Source organism: Indicator indicator, chromosome 17 (assembly GCF_027791375.1).
Source record: "Indicator indicator isolate 239-I01 chromosome 17, UM_Iind_1.1, whole genome shotgun sequence".
Taxonomy (NCBI): domain Eukaryota; kingdom Metazoa; phylum Chordata; class Aves; order Piciformes; family Indicatoridae; genus Indicator; species Indicator indicator.
Window position 1 is genome coordinate 10137140 of NC_072026.1, and position 7996 is coordinate 10145135.

The following is a 7996-nucleotide window of genomic DNA, read 5'->3' on the forward strand; positions in this document are numbered from 1 at the left end:
GAGACCCTGATAGTCATGATGAGTTTTGTCTCATATAAATAGGTCACACGCTTAAAAAGCCTCATTTTTTTCAGGAAAAGATAAGACCAGGTTATTTATGTGATTTCTCTTAGCAGCCTTATTTTCCTGTTGGTGACTTTGCAAAGCTCCAACAATTAATTAATGCTATTCCAGAGATTTCTCCTATAAAATGAGGTAAAGAAAAGGTGAACAACATTCAAAAAAAAAAAAAAATCAATGAACGCAGGTCTCGGGTATCTTATTAAAAAGATAAAATTAGTCTCTCTTGTGAACTTTACCTACTTCATATTACATACATTACAGGGAAAAAAAATCTAGTTTACAACTGTATTTTTAATTTTATATAATTACTGGAATTCTATTCTCATCTACAAGTACAAGGTCATCCAAGAGAACACAGCAAGAGCAATTTGAAGCTCCTGATCTGCACTTAAAAACAGGTAGAACAAATCTGAACTCAGTAAAGCCATTTCTCTCTATATATAATCTAAATTATTATATATATGAAAGAGTATATATAAATGAAAAAGAGAGAGTTGCTTAATTATAAGTTAGAGTACTCAAACACATGCTTAGCTTGAAGTCACAGGCCTTTAAGTGGCTTGATATATTTAGACTCCAGGAATTCATCTCCACATCAGACACAGACTTTATTTTAGGTCAGGACCCTTACTCCCAGATAAAGACGACAGTCATTTAAATCAGTCTGTAGATACTACTTTCACCAGAAGATTCATCAAGCGTTTTATAGCAGTTCCTTTTAAACAGAAATGCACAAGCCTACCCACCTTAGTGTCAAAGCTCAGCAAAACAAAATCATTCCTTAAATGCTATGCCACATCTGCCCAGCCCACCCCACCCAGAGGCACCCTCAGCTTTGGGACCAGCCCAGATCCCTGCAAGTGCTGAACATCTGCTCAATGTGGTAAACCAGTAAGAGTGTGCAATGTCCTTCAGTTTGCTGAAAATTGTTCAGTTTAATTTGAGTTTATTACATCAAATACTCTTCCCTGGCAATGTTACTACTGGCCTACTGTTGCGTGAAGAAAATGTACAGAGCCCCGCATAATCTTTTACACAATCACAATTATGCTGCCAGTCAGTTATTTCAAATTCACCACCTAAAACTGAAGGTTCCTCCCTCTCACCTTACCATATTGTGAGCTATAAATAGGCGGTGGATTTTTTCCCCCTCTGAATTCTGTGTTCCCATGGGCACTTTATGCCTATTGACTCCCCACAGTAAGCACACTAAAGGAGTTTTCAAGAAATAACACAGGCTGAAGGTTGTCTGACAGTGCTTACTGGCAGGATTTGCATTCATTCTTCCTTAACCTCTCCTTGGAGTACCAAAATCCTGAAACAAGCAAGGCCATCTTGACAAGAGAGCTTAAAAGAAAAACATAACTGAACTAAATCTTTTGACAGATAACTGTAAGGATGATGTTATGCCAGAAGTATTTTCAAGTGTAGCTTTGCAAATATCTGAGGAGTGGGTGTCAAGCAGGTGGGGCCAATTGTCTTTTCAGTGGTGCTCAGTAATAGGACAAGGAACAACGGATGCAAACTTGAACACAGAAGATTTCACCTCAGCGTGAGGAGAAACTTCTTTACAGTGAGGGTGATGGAGCACTGAAGCAGGCTGCCCAGAGAGGTTGTGGAGTCTCCTTCTCTGGTTGTGGAGTCTCCTTCTCAAAACTTGCCTGGATGCATTCCTGGGCAGCCTGCCCTAGGTGATCCTGCTTTGGCAGGGGGGCTGGACTCAATGATATCTGGAGATCCCTTCCAACTCTAACATTTTGTGATTCTGTGTATTACTTTCCCCACTTTCCTCCCTTCAGTTATGACAGCTGAAGTATGTAATTCACAAGTCTTTTTACCTGGGGGTCCCTTCATCCCCACCACGAACAAGCTATGCTGCATTAAATACACTTAAAAATTCAAAGAAAGTTCTGCCAGCCAGCTTTAATGCTAGAGATAGGGGAAAGCTCTTGGTTCTGTCAGCACTGATAGGAGATTTGCTTTTTGAAGCCCAGTCCTCACCATGGCAGTCAATCTCCGTATCTGCAAAAATCTAGAAAACAGAGCAGGAAAAGGGCAAGAAACTACTCTACCAGCCAGTCACTCACAGCCTAGCCCAGAGCCTCAGCTTGTCACATCTGACAAAGCACTCCTGGAGCGAGCACGAATGTACACATCAGAGTTTGAGGTGCCATCCTCACCATCCTAGACGTTCAACCAGAAGAAGATAGAATAGTCTCACTACTGTGACCAGCTGGTGACTGTCCTGAGACAGCTAAACAAGGGTACTCAAACTGCCATATATCATAGATTATTTTCCTTTAAACACACAACGGACTACAGACTCAAGACAATCCTGTGCTAGACCTACTAGCACTTCTGGAAATAAACGAGTGGGAGAGTGTCTACACTCTCATGAAGAACATAAACAAAACTGTGCTAGCTTGAAGAGATATGAGAAGGGATAAACCAGTTAACATTCAACAGCACTTTCTGTAATCAAGGCATCTTCATCCAAGCAGGGCTGGTTTTGTTACCTGACAAACTCTCCCCTCACAGGCATTTAATAGCACTTCTTCAAGGAGCTGCTTATACTGATGCTGCCAACTCCAAGAGCAGTGAGTAGGGGCTCACCTCTGTAAGAAGAGCATAGTACTCAACTGGATACACCTCACAAGAGGGGGACCAAGTTAAGGACCATTCCCAGAAGATTTAAAATGACACCTTAATAAGGCTATAGAAATACCAAATACAGCTAACTTGCCCACGAGGAGGGAAGGAGGACACAAAACAAAGCACTTGTTGAGAAAGCTGAAAGAATCATTAAACAAGGTAACCCAGCCTTCATAGGGACCTGCCTTTGGATTGAGGTAAGTAAAGGGACATTTCCACCATCAGAGGGAGAAACGTAGGAGAAATAAGGTGTGACCACTTTATTCTCAATCACTCCACTGCTAACAAGGCCACCCCTTCCCTCCTCATACCATTTGATGCTACAAAACACAGACTTCAGGCAGCTTTCCCAGTCTGCTGTAAGCACCCAGCAACTACAAAGGACCCAGGCTGCAATGCAGCACAAACTCAATTCTTCTAACAGAAACCCTGACTCCCATACACTGCCTTATGACATTCACCTGTGTTGGCAAACTTAGATCTTTCTTTTGAGTCCTCAGAAAACAGATCTTGGGGAATTGTGCCCCAAGATCATCTTCATGTACTGCTTGCAGTCCTTCCAGCACCCACTTCAGTTCACATATCATCCAGACTCAAAAGAATTTCAAGTGATAAGATTGGAAGAAAACACACACAAACAAGAAGAAAAACAAAGATTAATATTCTGCACAAAACCCAGCACTGAGATTCCCAAGTTCCCGCTTTAAATATAATTTAGTTTTGCTCTGATTTCTACTGTGAGCTTTGTTTATACAGTGTTTCTTTTTAAGAGAAAGCAAATAAAGTGGTACGAGTGTACTCGGGCACACATCTGTGCACAGACTGAGATTTGCTGACATACCACGAAGCCCTGTAGGTTCTGGTTTCTCCACAGAAGCTGTGATGCAGAAGGGGCTCATTAAAAACAGCAGTCCACCTATTTAGTGGCTTTCCTTGACAGGTTTGGTTGCTCAGAAATCTCACCGAAAAATTACGGTTTTCACCCCACACACAAAGGATGAAGTGGCAACAATAATTCTTCTGTTGTCTTTACAGTATGCTAGATGGTGAGTTCTGTTCACTTCTTTTCAAACCATTTCCCCACTCCACATTTTAAGGCTTGAATTTCCGTATGAACTCTCTCTCAGGTCTACTCGCCTTTTGCCAACACACCACACTTGGAGCTGTTTATTACTGAAAGACTTTCAGTCTATATAATACACTGGGTGGAAGCTATCCACAATGGGCACCAGTGCCTTCTTATTGGTACCTGAAACACAAAAAATATTTCAGATCAAAGATGCATTCTAGTTCAAATAATGTATCTCCAGCTGTACTTGATAAGGGTCATGCAGCAGTCTTCACTCTGTTGCTCAATGAGCATCAAAGAGTATTCCATTTAGCCAAATGAAATTCACTGTGCATCTTCACCATCGTAACCAGCCACTTAAGTTGTCTAAATATACAATGGACACTAATTCTACAAGGCAGTGTGCATTCAGCATTTGTGTTGCTGGATTTGAGGCACCACCTGGCTCAGGTCCTAAACTGAATTCACATGTGGCTAATTCTCTGTGTTCAGATGAAATTCTCTAAGAAATTTTAAACTGAGGTAAGCACAGAGGGAACCTGGTAGCACTTGCATTGCATGAATTGAAAGTAACCAACAATGAGACAAGATCTAAAATGTCTGGGATTATTACTGGCTCAACAGTGTATCAGCTGCATCAGAGCAATACAAGGAAAGGCCAAGGTATTGTCCTGAGGAAGCAAAGGGAACCACAGCTAAACACACAAAGCACCTGAGAAGGTCACAACACCAATCTGTAAGGATTCTTCCAAAGGCTGCACGTCTGGGTGCAAAAGAAAAAAAACTGTGGAACTCACAGATCTTTTCTGATGTGAAGAGGACGCACTCAGAATCTTGTCAGTTATTTTGAAAGAAACAAACAGCACCACCCCTTAGGTGTTAACACTGAGGTTTTGCTTGAAAGATTGTGGTGTTTCCATGAAAAAGTTAAATAACTTCTAAATAGCAACCACAGAAGATACTGAGAATGGCAGCTTAAAGCTTTAAAAGGTACCTTGCTCTATAACATGAAAACAGAGAGCTTCAGTAGCAGACACAAAAGAAAATTACTGTGGCTGGCCTCTACACAGTAATTTCTCCCATTAACATTTCTGGCTGCAAGGAGAAGAAGTCATTTTAGTCATGTTCAGATGGCAATCAGGCTCAACGCTATGAATAAGCTGCTGGTTTGCCCTGCAGATAGAAAACTCTGTCTGCATTTGCACAAGAACCTTTCCTGCAACAACTTTCTGATCCACTGTGTAAAACAGTGCTCATTTATGGCAAAAAAAAATGAAAAGCAGGAAACAGAATAATCCCCTGAAATATTCCAAATACAGATAAAGATTCCGATACCTATTGAATCAAAATGCTAACCAGAAGGGTTTGTGATGGGCACATGATAGATGTACTCATCAAATTCTCTACTAAGAAAATTCTACAAAACCTGAGCAGCCCATCTTAACAGATTCACGAACCAAAGAACTACTCAGCACTGATTAGCAGATCACGTACTATCAGCTCTCACCACACACTGACCTCGATTCCCTAGCAACTCACTCACACAGAATTCAAGTTCATTAAATCTTCAAATTGGATTTTAAATCCCTAAATCATACTCCTCTCTTATTGCCACAACTCCTGCATTTGGAAATGCAGAAAGCAACTGCCAGGAGGAACAGGAACAAAAAAGAAGCCAGAAAGTTAGCTATTATTTTTTAAGCCTCATGCCCAGCTGCACCATCAAGGATGTACTGATTCAGCACTACTCTGCATTCTACAGAGAACTACCATTCCAGCCTTAACTTTGCAATATTCTAACTACACATCCCAGCATATATGGATATATTTGTCCAGTATCACAGCTTTTAAATTTGAGCAGTCCAGACGTTTGATGTGAAATACATGTTGTGGGAGGAGGATAACAGTTGTACTTCAAGCTCTCATGGTTTATGAGGTCAACATAATGTATCTATTAATTTACAGACTTTTTTCCCCTAGAGTAGGAGCTATTAATATTCTGCATATATTTACTTCTGCAGACCGTGCAGTACTTCAGGCAACACGAAGTACTGTAGGCAGTGTAAAGACTGCCAGACCCAGAGAATTTAGGTTTCCAGAGTGCTGCTTAGCTTCTTACTGCTCTGCAGAAGTACTTAAAAGATTACAGAAAAGCCAGCTGAGGGGAAGAATAGGAAGCTACTCTACACCTGGAAAGCTAAACAAGTACTAGGGAAAAGGAAGTGATTTTAAGAATTGGTTTGCATCACCCTAAGCCCTAGAACTGACACAGTAACAGCAAGACAGTTTCTAAGCAGAATAAGCTGCAGCAGTCGTCGCAGCCACCCACCAGGGAAGAGAAGACCCAGCCACAGATAACCACGTACGCTTCCCCGCATAAGAAGGTCACTGGGCAGGACGACAGACTTCTGGGCTGGGATGAACTTGGAGGCTACTCTCAAGGACCCAGCACAACCAGCCCATCCTGGACTGCAGAGAAGCTCCACTTGGGAAAAATGGACTTTGAATCCTGCTTTTCAGCTCTCCAGGGAAAATAAACATGTTGCTGGTGAGAACTCTTAGGCATCACAGCTGCTGATAAACCCCGCAAATTTTTGAAAGCCTATGGCTTCACCTGACTGGCTTTTCAGTCTCTGACACCCAGAGCAAACACCACCACTCAGGTCATGGTCTTTTTCTCCTAAGCACTTCAGGCAATCTTGCGACTGATCACTGGTCTCCTCCGCAGAGCCTCAACCACAAAAGAAGATGTTTGAGATTAAAAGAGATGAGAAAAGTCTATTCTCACCCACACCAATTTCAAAACTCACTCACTGCTCTTATATCAATAAGGAAGCCAGTCCAATCCACAGCAGCCTACACAAAAGCATTATTAAGCCAAAATATTAGATGATTTTCTTCTTTCATACTTGTGCCAACCTTGCTCCCCAAGCAGCTTTTGTAGAAAAGCTATTAAAAATGGAGGGGAAGACAGTTCAAAGGGAGATCTCGATCCTGAAAAATGGCATACTCCTCCTCTTCCCACCACTTCTCGTTCCCCTTGTGTTCCTCGAGGCTCATTACAAGGTTCTCAGCACAAAACAGAACTAGATTTTAGACTGCATGCTGAAATGCTCCTTGCATTCATAGAAAAACTGATTTTACTGCATCTTGAAACAGTTCTCTTTCCAGGATCACCAAGAAGAGGGACTGCAGTTGTTACAAGTGTCAGCCATATTAACTTTATATCTGCTCCTATAGACATTCATAGCTCTGCAATATTTACACAGTAACAATATTTGCACTATTCATAGCAAACCTGTCCCAATTCATTCCTGCACATCAATGAAAAAAGCACTGAGAGACTACAGCTCTGCACACGATCTGTTTAGAATTTCATTCCTTGATCTCATTCGTGATGACCACTTGCTTCCCTAATGAACACATAACACTCAAATAAGGCAGAATTAACAGAAAAAAGATAACATAGCAGCTGTTAAATTTCTTATAAGACACTATTCTACAGTTTTCCACTTAGAAAACACAGTTCCAGGGAAGCAAGACAGAGAGCACTTAGCTCTGCCATCAGGAAAGGTAAGTTGCTCTCACTGTACTCAGCACCATCTCACAGTACCCTACAGTGATTCATAGTACCTTAAAGTGATAGATATAATTCTTGACAGGGATTTTTTTTCCTTTGCATAACCAGACACTGGCCTTTACCTGTATGTATTTTGCCAGATTTGACTGGGTGAAAAGAAAAATTTAATTAAGCAAACAAACAAAGCCCTCAGAATTTGAGAAACTGCTTAGAGAACATTTCTACAGAATACCTGGAACTAGTCTTATAAACAACAAGGGTTTGTTCTGATGCAAGCCAAAATCAAAGACATATTTTATGGGGCCCAGAATTGCTCTGCCAAACAGATATCCTTGTTAAACTAACTGTTACATAAAGCAGTGGGAAGAGCAGTGGAAGGAACTCTCTTTGTGTAGTGTTTTTGGGGTGTAAAGGGGCTGGAAGGAATAAGCCAAACAACCCCTGGGGAAGTCTCTCTCCAACCAGCTTCATCACTGAACATAACTCTCAGTCCTCCCTCGATTACAAGGTGGGTTTTATTCTAGATCAAGTATTAGATGAACCCTGACATCAAAGTGAGCAAAAACATTCTTAGTATTCTCAACGAGGACAAGATCTCTTCCCTTTGTCTTCTTTTCAAGGCTATTTAAAGA